Below are 13,312 nucleotides of genomic sequence, written 5' to 3' on the forward strand. Positions count from 1 at the left end.
TCTTTTGGATTTGTTTTACAGTGTCTTGATTTCTCATAAACTCACTAGTTTCCAATTGCTCCATTCTAATTTTTAAGGAAGCATTTCTTCAGTAAGCTTTTGGACTTCCTTTTCCATTTGACCAGTTTTGTTTTTTAAAGCATTCTTCTCCTCATTGGCTTTTGGGACCTCTTTTGTCATTTGGCCTAGCCTTTTCTAAGGTGTTATTTTCTTCAGTATTTTTTTGTCTCCTTTACCAAGCTATTGAATCATTTTTCTTGCATCACTCTCATCTTTCTTCCTAATTTTTCCTCTACCTCTCTTACTTCATTTTCAAAACCCTTTTTGAGCTCTTTCATGGCCTGGGACCCAGTCATACTTTTCTTGGAGGCTTTGGATGTAGGAGCTTTGACTTTATTGTCTTTTTCTGGTTGTATGTTTCCATCTTCTTTGTAACCAAAGAAAGAGTCAATGATATGACTTTTTTGCAAGGTTTGGTCATAATCCCAGCCAATTACTTGAGTTATAAACTCTGTTAAGGTAGGGGTCTGCTTCCAGTGTAGAGAATGTACTGTCCCAAGCTTCAGGGGTTTTGTGCAGCTGTTTTCAGAGATACTTCTAGTAAATTTTCAGTTCTTCCAAGGTGGTATGATAAAGGATGAGGTGTTTACTCTTTTCCTGGCCTGTGTTCTGGTCTATGAGTGACCACAAGCACTCTTTTCTGCCTTGGAACTGGGAGGAGGATTCTCTCTGTACCACCACTACAAGCTCCACCACGCCAGCACTCCTTCTCCCCCCCAGGACCGCCACCAAGAACTGTGACCCAGATCCAAGGACAGACAAAGCAAGCAATTCCTGCCTCAGCACCAGCAAAGAGATCCCGGCAGTCCCTCTGTGATCAGCCACTTGATTACCCCTCAGTCAGTAGGCTGGAAGCTCTGGAAGCAGCCCCCACCCCGGGGCCATGCTTGGGGACTGGGGCTGGAACCGTGCTTCTCTCTCACCATAGTCACAGAATTTTCCTACCGACTTTCTAAGTTGTATTTGGCATTTGGGTTGAGAAATCTGGAAACTACCACAGCTGCCCATGATTCAGTCCTCTGAGGCCTGCTCCAGGTTTGCTGAGGCCTGTTTTACCTATGTGCCCATACTGAACTTCATACCTCTACCTGACCAGAGTGATATAACTTTTGGATCAACCGTCCAGGCTGCCTCAGGCTGCAAATTTGTTTCACTCTTTTCCTGGGTTCTGCTGATTTAAAATTTGTTTACAGCCACTTTTTATAGGTATTTGTAGGGGTTTGAGGGAGAGCTCAAGCAAGTCACTGCTTTTACTCTGCTATCTTGGCTCTGCCCCAGCATGGCATTTTTAATACATGAAATTGGAAATGGGTAAAGGTAAAGAAACTTGACTCAATCATTACTTAAAGCAATTTCCAGGAAAGCATTAGAATAGGAGGAAGAAATGAGCCAGCCTGTGATGTAGTCAGCCAGGTCCCTTTGGTCCTGATAAAAGACATGATTCAGCACTTCAAGGGTTCCAACTGTGCCAGGGCCACCAGTGGACCATCAGTGACCCCTGAATGTTGGAGCTTACACTGTTTTATTGGGTGCCTTTCCATATGCATTCATCCTAGGGTAAGAAGACTCCAGGCACCAACGAGAAGTAGGCCCAACACACAGACACACCTGTACAATTTGTTTGGTACTCAATAGCATCAGCTATGGCTTCAATAAATCACTGTTTCTATTCATATGTCCCCCACACCTCTCCCAGTTCTCTATTTTTTGAGAAAGTGACCAAGTATGATCACTCAGCCTCAAACATATTTACAAATTATGTCTTGAGGTAAGTTACTTCTGCAGACAGAGATTTTTCCAGTGGTTCCCTTTAACAACGAACTCTCTTCCCTCTCATCTCCAAGAAGCAAAACAAAGCAAAACAACAAAGCAACAAATAAACAAATAAACCCATAAATAAAAAATACTGGGGTTAAGAATTTCACCATTCAACCTCAGATTTGATACCTGACCTCAAATCTGAAATCTGGACCACTGAACAGCAATTATTCTTAAATTCTTCCCTAGTCATTCCATTGTAAATAAACTTTCCCATACAGTATCTATAACAATTTTCTTTCAGAGAAAATGCTGCAGTTTTCTACATGTCTTTCCCAAGGCAGTTTAAACCACTTTGCTTTTTTTTTTTCAGTCCATACATATTATTTCAAACTTTCCAGTGAAAAAAATCAGTCTGTTGGTGCCTACCTACAATAGTTCTGCCAATTATAGTCTTAGAGAGTTGCCTGGGGCACAGAGAGATTGGACAGCTGGATGCTACTTTGGATAGCGTCAATTTGGAATCAGGCAGACCCAAATTCAAACTGTGCTTCAGACATTTGCTAGCTGTGTGACTCTAGGCAAGTCATTTAATCTCTATCTGTCCCAGTTTCTTCATCTGTAAAATGGGAATAGTAATAGCACCCAAAGATTTGTGAGGACCAGATGAGATAACGTATGGAAAGCTTTCTGCAAACCTTTAAGGTTTATGTAAATGTTAGCAATTCTTATTATTAAGTGACTTGCCCAAATTTATAATAGTAGTATGTGTCAAAGGTGGGGCTTGAACCCAGGTCTTCCTAACTCTAAGGCTGGCTCTCTATCTGCTGTGCCATGTTGTACTTTTGCAGTTTATAAAATGAAAATAAAGCATTCATAAATAAAATTGTTTAAATCTTATCAAATTCATCAAGTGATGCTTCCCATCAGAGTCAACCCTAGGTAACATCATGCAATAAAGTCTAATTTCAGTCCTCTTTTCTTTTGCAAACTGAATTTTCTCCTCCATGATGCTCCTCCCACCATTATAATAATACTTGAAGTAGTATAAATGTGCCTGCAGCTCTTTGAAAAATATATACATGAAACATTTTTAAGTTTAAGCTTAATCTGCATTAACATTTTCTCCATCACTTTCCTATGTCTAGACAATCAATAAAACAAGTCAGAAACTGATTTGTAGCATTCACTAATTTCTGAGGAGTAAATGTTCACATTGAAACTTTAATAATCAGCTCTTGTGATCCAGCTGGAGATGGCTCCAACACATCCTTGTACCCACTTCACAGATTGCAAGCATCAAGGGACATAATAAAGTTATATAAAATGCTTTGTTAACCTAATGCTATTTAAATGTCATCAAGTAGATGAATTTGAGCAAATATCTCTCAAAAGAAGAACTGCAGACTATTAACAACCACATTAAAGAATGTTCCAAATCAATAACAAGAGAAATTCAAGTCAAATTCGTTGCTATCACAAAAAGTGCTGCTATGAATATACTGGTATATGTGGGGACTTTCTTCTTACCAAAGGCCCCTTTGGTGTATAATCTCTGGGTGGTGGAATCTCTGGGTCAAATGTTATAGACATTTTAGTCACTTTATTTGCACAATTTGAAATTGTTTTCCAAAATAGTTGTATTGCATTTCTCAAATATATAGAGAAATGAGTCAAATTCTTAAGAATACAAGTCATTCCTCAATTGACAAATGGTCAAAGTAAATGAATAGGCAGTTTTCAGAAGAAACCAAAGCTATCTATAGTCATATGGGAAAAAAACCCTCTAAATCACAATTGATTAGAAAAATGTAAATTAAAACAACTCTGAGGTACCATGTCATGCATTTCAGATTGTCTAATATGATAGAAAAGGTAAGTGACAAATGTCAGAGGGGGATGTGGAAAAATTAAGACATTAATACATGGTTAGTGGAATTGTGAACTGATCTAACCAATCTAGAGAGCAATTTGTAACTCTGTCCAAAAGGCTATAAAACTGTGCATACCCTTTGGCTCAGCAACACCACTACTAGGTCTGTATCCCAAAGAGATCAAATAAAAAGGAAAAGAACCTATATGTACAAAAATATTTATGGAGGCTTTCTTGTGATGGCAAAGAACTGGAAATTGATGGGATGCCCATCAATGCAGCAATGGCTGAACACGTTGTGGTATGTAATTGTAATGGAATACTATTGTGCTATAAGAAATGATGAATAGGGTGCTTTCAGAAAAATCTAGGAAGACTTATATGAAGTGATGCAAAATGAAGTGAGTAGAATCAGGAGAACATTATGCACAGTAACTACAATATTGTATGATAATCAACTGTGAATGACTTAGCTATTCTTAGCAATACTATAATCCAAGACAGTTCTGAGGGTGCTATGATGAAAAATGTTATCCACCTCCAGAGAAAGAACTAATGGAGTTCGAATGCAAATCGAAGCACACTTTTTAAAACTTTATTTTTATTGTTTGTTTGTTTGGTTTTTTTTGGTCTGTGCTTTCTTTCACAACATGACTAATATGGAAACATGTTTTGTGCACGTGTATAACCTACTTCAAGTTGCTTGCCTTCTCAAGGAGGGAGGAGGTAAAGGAAGGAGGAAGAGAGAGAATTTGGATCTCAACATTAAAAAAAAAGAATGTTAAAATTGTTTTTACATGTAATTGAGAAAAAATAAAATATTATTTTAAAAAAAAATAATAAAAGACAATACTCCCCAAAGTTATAACCAGGTCCATTGTGGTAGGGGCCAGAGCCCAAATGACATGTGGGCTTTACTTGTCAATATTGCTTTTAGAATATAATACTCATTAAAACACAGTTCTACCAATGTGGTTTAAACAGTGCAGAGAATAGTGACACTATACTTTCCCTTGTTCTGGTTATTATACTTCTATTAATGCACCCTAAGGACTCCTGAGGGGCGGCTAGGTGGCACAATGGATAGTGCACTGGGCCTGAAGTCAGGAAGACTCATCTTTCTGAGTTCAAATCTGGCCTCAGACACTTACTAGCTGTGTGACACTGCACAAATCACTTAACCCCTTTTGCCTCAGTTTCCTCATCTGTAAAATGAGCTAGAAAAGGCAACGGCAAACCACTCCAATATCTTACCAAGAAAATCCCAAATGGGGTCACAAAGAGTTGGACATGACTGAAAAAGACCGAACAATAACAACAACAAAGGACTCATGAATTTTTTTAGCAAACACATGATACTGCTGGCATACTGATTAGGTAGAGAAAATCACACAACTGTTCTGATTTGGTCCACTACAAATATATGTCATACAACTTCAACCGGGCCTTCACTGCTACTAGGCAATCTTACATCTCCGTTATCAATTCACTATCCACTCTCCCAGCAGCTCTTTCAAATCTTTTTCACCTCTCCTCAAAACTCCCATGGCTCCTCTTCCCCATCATCTTATCTGGAAACTTTGCCTTATATTTTAAAGGAAAAAATTGAGGCCATTTGCCACGAGTTCCCTTTTCTCTCATTTCATTCATTTTCCTTCTGCCACTCTCTCCTCCTTCATCCCGTCTGACATGATGAGGTGGCCTTACTCCTTGCCAAGGCTAACAGGCCCTCTACCTGCACAAATGATGTCATTCCATCTTGTCCTCTCCTATAGATTGCTCCCTCTCTCATCCCCACTGTTTCACTTATTTTCAATCTCTCCCTATCTACTGGCTCCTTCCCTACTGTCTATGAACATGCCAATGTCTCCCTCATCATCAAAAAACCTTCACCTGATCCTTCTATCCCCTATTGTCCTGTACAGTATCTCCCCCTTCCCCCTTTGTGGCTATGCTCCTTGAAATGAGCATCTACAACAGATATTTGACTTGCTATTCTTAGCAATACAATGATCCAAAACAGTTCTGAAAGACTTAAGATATGCTTCCATTTTCTCTTCTCTTGGTGTCTTCTTAACCCCTTCATTCCACCAAAATTGTTTTCTCTGAAGTCACTAATGATTTCTCAGTTGTCAAATCCTTTGGTGATCAAAGCCTTTTCTCAGTCTTCCTTCTCCTTGACCTCTCTGCAGCCGTTTACACTTCTCCTTGACACTCTCTTCTCTCTAGATTCCAGAACACCACTCACTCTCTCCTGGTTCTCCTCCTCATTTTCCTTTGCTACATTCTCATCTAGGCCACACCTTGCTGGAGGTGTCCTACAGGGCTCTGTCCTCTTCTCCCTGTATACTACCTCACTGGGTGATCTCATCAGCTCCCATGGACTGAATTACTTTCTCTATGCTTATGATTCTCCAAAATACCTATCTTGCCCCAATCTCTCTGCCTACTTTCCAATCTTGCATATCCAACTGCCTTTCAAAAATCTACAACTGGATGTCTAGTAGACATTTTCAACTTAACAAGTCCAAAACTGAATCAATCATTTTCCCCCCAAGGCTACCCCCATTTCTAACTTTTCTATAAATGTCAAGGGCAATACTATCCTCATTGTTCCTCAGGTTTGCAACCTCGGTGTTATCCTTTCTTCCTCACTATCTCTCACCTCCCATATTCAAGCTGTTGCTAAGGCCTGTAAATTTCACCTTGCCTTCATCTCTCAAGTGTACCTTCTTCTCTCCCCTGACACTGCCACCACCCTCGTGCAGGCCCTCACTTCATGACTATTCAGTAGCCCCTGGTGGGTCTCCTGCCTCAAGTCTCTCCCTATTCCAATCTACCCTTTTTTCAGCCATCAAAGAGATTTTCCCAAAGCCTAAGTCTGACTGTTTCCTCCCCTACTCATTAAACTTCAGAGATTCCCTATCGCCTTTAAGATCAATTTCAAAACCCTGCTTGGCATTCAAAGCCCTTCATAACCTAGCCTCGTACTAGCTTTCCAGTCTTTTTACACCATGTACTCTTCAATACAGTGACAATGGCCTTCTTGCTGTTCCACAAACAAGACACTCCATCTCTTGGCTCTAGGAATTTTCTCTGTCCTCCATGCCTAGCATACTCTTCCTCCTCATCTTCACAACCTGGCTTCCCTAGAGTCTTTAAAGTCTCAACTAAAATCCCATTTTCTTTTCTTTTGATATTTTTTTAATTTTTTAAGAATGATTTTTTTTAATTACATGTAAAAACAATTTTAATTTTTTTAAAATAATTTTGAGTTCTAAATTCCCTCCTTCCCCTCATCCCTGAGAAGGCAAGCACTTTAATATAGATTATACATGGGTAGTCATTCAAAACAGAGTTCCATTTTAGCCATGTTGCAAAAGAGAACACCAAACAGGAAAAATAAAGTAAAACGTAGGCTTCCGTCTGCATTCATACTCCATCAGTTCTCTCTCTCTGAAGGTGGACAGCTTTTATACCATAAGTACTTTGGAATTGTCTTGAATCATTGTATTGCTGAAAATAGCTATGCCATCCATTGTAAGTAAGGTGAATTTTAGTGTGTGTAAGGAGGATTTTGTTATCCTTTTTAGATAATAGTTCCAGGATCCTAGATAATACTTCCCACAGATTATGGTTGAAAACATCTCCACCACGCTTGCACAGTGAGATACAGGGATGACATAATGTACACCTGTGCTGTGCTAGGTCATGACAATATTGCTAAAGTTAACTGTGAGCTTAATGTTGCCCTATAAAGCATGTGGGCACTGGTCAGTAAGGGGGTAGGGACCCATTTTGGGCATTTGGGTAATGCATAGAGGAATGCATGTACCTCCATCAAGTCTTGGGGGCAATGTGTTTGCCTCAACCAGTCCCCATTGAGGCTTAGAGGATCTTGAAGGAGTTATACGCCTATTCTCACCTGCCCTTTCAAGAAGCGTAATTAGGGAGTGCTGTAGGAGCTGGTGCCCCCATTACCAGCAACCCCCTTTGAGAAGACTAGATTATACTAAAGTAAGCTTATTTAACCCCTTATTATGACTCCATTCCTGTCTTCCTGTGTGGCCGGATCAAAAGTAAACCTGCTAGTGAGAGAGGTGCTAGAAGCCCTCCTGTGTCTCCTACCTAAGAAATGGCATAGTTGGTGTCTTTACTGAACAGCTATTCACAGTTGATCATAGGACGATATTGCTGTTACTGTGTACAGTGTTCTCCTGATTCTGCTCAGTTCACTTTGCATCAGTTCATATAAGCCTTCCTAAGTTTTCTGAAACATCCTGCTTATCATTTCTTATAGCACAACAGTATTCCATCACAATCATATACCACAAATTGTCCAGCCATTCCCCAATTGACAGGCAGTCCTTCAATTTCCAATTCTTTGCCACCACAAAAAGAGCTGCTATAAATATAAAATCCCATTTTTTACAGGAAGCCTTTCCTACCCTCTCTGAATTCTAATGCCTTCCTTCTTTGAATTATTTACTATTTACCCTGTATATAGCTTGCTTGTACACATGAGGTTGCTTATTATCTCTGATTAAATCGTGAGCTCCTGGAGAGCAGGGACTGTCTTTTGTCTCTTTTTGTATCCTGATACATAGTAGGCACTTAATAAATGTTTTTTTTTACTGACTGAACAACAACAGGCAGGCAGCACTGGGACAAGCTATTTGTGCAGCTTAGAGCTTTTTACATTTCACCTTATGTGTTACTGTAGAATGGAGGTTTTTGAATCTTCATTGTAATAATACATGCAATCTGAAATCACAAAATTAGAATCTCTGTGACACAGAATGTAATTTTCTGACATTGAAAATGTACATTTGGGGCAGCTAGGTGGCACAATGGGTAGAGCATCGGCTGGGAAGTCAGGAGGATCTAAGTTCAACTCTGGCCTCAGACCAAACACTTGACACTTAACTAGCTGTGTGACCCTGGGCAAGTCACTTAGCCCCAATTGCTTTAAAAAAAAATTCAAAAGAAAAAAAAAAGAAAATTTACATTTATTTATAATAAGTTATATGACAAGTATACTTTCTTCAGTCTCCTGTATGTTTTACCAGTGACTGCTCCTCTCGTTTACCAGTAATTCCAAGTCTTTGACCAGGTCTTTTTTTTTCTTTACAAAAACTCCCATTAAGATCCTTAAGTAGCTGGTTTTCTTTAATTAATCAGCAACCATCTATTAAGCACCTATTATGTGAGAGGCTTAAACTAGGTACAAATATGGACAAAAATTGAGCTGCCCTTGACCTCAAAGAGCTTGCAGTCTATTGGCAAAGGGAATAAGCATTTACATAGTACCTACTATGTGAAAGGCACTGTGCTAAACACTTTACAAATATTTTCTCATTTGATCCTCACAACAACCCTACTAGGTATTTGCTGTTATTACCCCATTTTACAGTTGAGGAAATGGAGGCAAATAAGAGGTTAAATGACAAAGCAAGTGCCCAGGGTCACACAGCTAGTACCAAATTTCGATTCAGGTCTTCCTACTTTCAGACCCAGTGCTCTATCTAAGAGTGCACCACCTACCTAGCATGAAAAGGGTACATATCAAAGTACACAAAAATATGTACAAAATATATACAATTTTCTACATTCAACCCATTCTTCTATTTTGTCCAGAACTTTGAGGATCCTAATTATGCCATTAAATGTTATTAACCTACAACTTGCTAGTTTCGGTATAAACATCTATAAATATATACATACAGACACATATACATATATTTGTTGAATGTATGAATGAGGAAAAAGACGCTCACTCTTTGGGGAGCTCTGAGAGAAAGGAGAAGAATAGAGGGGTGTGTGCGTGTGTGTGAATTTATGTCTGCAAGCTAACGAAAGAGAGGAGGAGGACGAACGAAGTGGGAGGCTGACAGTCAAGACCAGGGTGAATACGAATCGAAGTTAGCCTGCTCTTAGGCAGAGGCTGGGGGCCCGGGCTTTTGGGGACGTGGTACTCACCGAGAGAACCAGCGGCAGAGCTCACTCCAAAGCACTTTCTGAACTCTCCCTTCGTTTACCGCCGTTACCACGGCAACCACAGGCCAGCCTCCCTCTGAGAGGGGAGACAGTCAAGACCAGGGTGAATACGAATCGAAGTTAGCCCGCTCTTAGGCAGAGGCTGGGGGCCCGGGCTTTTGGGGACGTGGTACTCACCGAGAGAACCAGCGGCAGAGCTCACTCCAAAGCACTTTCTGAACTCTCCCTTCGTTTACCGCCGTTACCACGGCAACCACAGGCCAGCCTCCCTCTGAGAGGGGAGGCACAAGGGGAGTGCCTCAGTGGAGCCTCAATGCGCATGCTCGGGTCCGTGATGGAGCCCTGAAAAGCATCCCCGGGTGTGACAGGTAACAGGTGCTGATGGGCCGTGGTCCAGGCTGCGTAAGGTGCTGGTGCGCGCCAGTTCCAGGCCGCCGAAGAGGCGGTGGTTTCCTGTCTACCTCCTCCCAGAAGATCGTTTGGGTTCAAAAACCAAAGCTACCCCGAAGATATCCCCACCTCCAGGCCTTTCTCCTTTCAGTATGAAACTATGCAGTTGAAATGAGTTTGCTGCAAACCTGTCAGAGGCACAAAGGAAGCCCAACTTCTTATAATGTGGCATCGACTTGACAAGTTAAAACGTACGTCAGCTTCTTGCGCTGTCCTGCACGTGGTCTTAAAAAACCGGCAGGATTTTACAACCGGAGCTTCTTAGTAAAGGAAACCTGGCGGAATCGAAGGTACATCCGGGCAGGACAGGTTTCTGCCATTTACTGGGCTGTTTTAAAAATAACTCTTTAATGCTTTTTTTGTTTTTTGTTGCTCGATTACCTCTGTATTTAAAGTTACCGTTACAACATATTTTGATGGTCTATCTATCCTTTTGAAATTGCTTTTGAATGATTTACACCACGGGTTTGTGCTCTTCAAATGTATTTCTTTTTGGTTCCAGGGAACTGTGCATAAAAGCATCGCACTTGCATTTAACATTATTGGAGTAATGATTTTATGTAAGCATACACCAGGAAAACTCGGACGTTTTCAATTGTTTATTTTGTGGGGAAAGTATGGAAATTGAATATCTATTTTGTTTTTGAACATTTGTTTTGTATTTCAGTTCCTAGCACTAGGGACTGAAAACAATTTTCTTGGAGCAGGGGCCACACTCGAAGGGATTCGTGTATTTGTGGCATCCAGCTCGTATTATGATCATAACCTTACAAAAAAGTATTTCTGGATGTACATAATATAATGAACACGTTTTAGTTAAGGTCACCACATATATTGTATTAGTAAGTTGCTTCCATCATTCTACCAGCTCAACACCCCCCCCCCACATACACACTTATCAGGTAGACAAAATCATTATTTAAATTATTTAAATCTAGAATGGACCTTTGAGACCATATAGTATAAATTCCTTATTTACAGATGAAGAAAGGAATGGCCAGAGAGCTGTCTCTGATTCTACATTTGCTGTTCTTTCCATTTTATCAAGTATGTTTTTTGCCTTTTTTTTGGTCATAATCCCCTTTTCAGAATGTTTTAAATGCATAAAATAGGATAACAATGGAGATTATATTGAAATCCAGCTATCAATTTTTTTTTAATTCACTGACTCTAGGGCAAGTAGGTGGCACAGTAAAGAGCTCTGGCCTTGGAGTCTGGAGGACCTGAGTTCAAATCCAGCCTCAGACACTTAACACTAGCTGTGTGACCCTGGGCAAATCACTTAACCCCAACTGCCTCACCAAAAAGAAAAAAAAAATTCACTGACTCTAGGTTAAGAATCACTGCTTATAGGGGTGGGGAACCTGTGGTCTCAAGGCCATGTGTTTAGCGAAATAGACTACCACATCAACTGTGAGACAAAGTAAATTTTAATTTTCTACATCTGTGGTCCCCGAACTCTTCAAAGGGTACATTTTCCCTCTCTTCTTTGGGGCCAGGCTTTATTATTGTGATTACACAGCATTCTATTCAGCTTTTTTTTGGGGGGGGTGTAATAGAGGGGGATGGTTCTTTCCAGTTAACATTGTTGTAGTAATTGTGTACCTTGTTTTCCTGATTGTTTACTTCATTTTCCATAGGATCATGTAAGTGTTCCCATGCATCTCTGCATCTTAGTATTTATTCTTACATCACAGTAATATTCCATGTCATTCATTTGCCACAATTTGTTTAGCCATTCCCCAATCAATGGGCATTTGCTTTTTTTTCCAGCTCTTTGCTACTACAAAAGACTCTGCTACAAATATTTGTATGGAATAGCACTTTCAAATAAGCTATAATCTACAAAAAGTAAGTGCACAAAGTGTTCACCATCAATCATGATTCCATTCTTCCAGTCCAAGTGCTGGTGTAGTATATCCAAGATAGTTTTCAATAATTTAGGAGCATATCCCAAAGAAAAATCATTGCAACATCTGCCAAAGGTATCAAAATTATATAACTTAGAGATGAGCTCCGGTAAAATAATGTGAATAAGAAACAAAGATTTCATGCAATATATACGGACAGTATGGAGATTAGTGGGAAATGTGTACCTTAGTGACTGAATTCTGTGTGACAGCAAAGAATAAAAGTGAATCAGACAAGGTGAAAAAATTCTGGCTGGATTCTTTCAGTCATAATCACAATGATTAATGAAAAGAGATCAAAGCTTAGGGATGAAATCTTCTGTGCTGCTAGCAATGAATTACACCTAAGAATACTAACTGGTCCACAACAAACCATGGAAAATAAAAGCTTTCAGCTACCCAACATGCAATGTAAAGATCATTGCATAAAATCTTTCTTTGGGGCCATATGACAAATGAGGAACACAGCAGAAGTTTGGGGACACAAATGGAGCAGTCTATTGTGAGGAATGATGTTGGGTGGGCAAGGATGACAGAATGCCCAACTCACAATCCCAAGGGATCATAAAGATGTCATTGTCTGAATCTTAGTATACTCTTATGTAAAACTGAAGATGATAATTACTGTACTATCTGCTTCACAGGACTGTTGTAAGGAAAAGCACTTTATAAACATCAAAGTGTGACCTAAATGTGAGTTATACTATTTACAAGTAATGAGATTTATCTAAATAGGAATTCAAAATGCTAAAAACACAACTGAGAATATTAATTTCATTTTCTCCCAAGTTATGAAAGTTTATATTTTCAATGAAGTTCAGCTATAGGCAACCAATATTTCCTTTTCCCTAGACAGTATAGTTGATTTTTGGTCATGTGGGAGAACTTACTGAGCTACCAATTAATAAATATATATCCCGTTCAAAGTACTGAGCTTGTCACCAGAAGTACAAAAATAAATAAGACATAGTCTTACCAGGAAGTTTTTGTGCAAGCAAAAGGGAACATCATTTTTTCCTTAATATTTTGACAAATGCCACAAAAATATAAGGCATTATTAGGTCACAGTCTGATACAGAAAAAGGCAATCACTACCTTTCTGTATTTCAAGTGTATTAATATAGGAAAAAATATTACATACATAGAAAAAAGACATGAGAATTATAAAAATTATAAAAATATAGATTATTGCAGGTAAAAATGCCTCACCCTAGACTGTCCTTTACTAAAAATACAATGTGACATAATGGATATGAGTATCAGA

The 13,312-nt window shown here is 39.4% G+C and overlaps 1 protein-coding gene across 1 annotated transcript in view; it reads right to left on the reverse strand.

Annotated features, from left to right (window-relative positions):
• The window catches only part of CFAP44 (cilia and flagella associated protein 44), a 142,243-nt gene extending 132,377 nt beyond the window's left edge, over nt 1-9,866 (reverse strand). Inside the window, exon 1 of the mRNA XM_021007126.2 lies at nt 9,671-9,866. The gene's annotated coding sequence lies outside the window, so the exon portion shown is untranslated. The remainder of the gene's footprint in view (nt 1-9,670) is intronic.
• Nucleotides 9,867-13,312: the final 3,446 nt, after the last annotated feature.

The sequence above is a fragment of the Phascolarctos cinereus genome, unplaced genomic scaffold (assembly GCF_003287225.1).
Source record: "Phascolarctos cinereus isolate Bilbo 61053 unplaced genomic scaffold, phaCin_HiC Scaffold_726;HRSCAF=1367, whole genome shotgun sequence".
NCBI lineage: Eukaryota > Metazoa > Chordata > Mammalia > Diprotodontia > Phascolarctidae > Phascolarctos > Phascolarctos cinereus.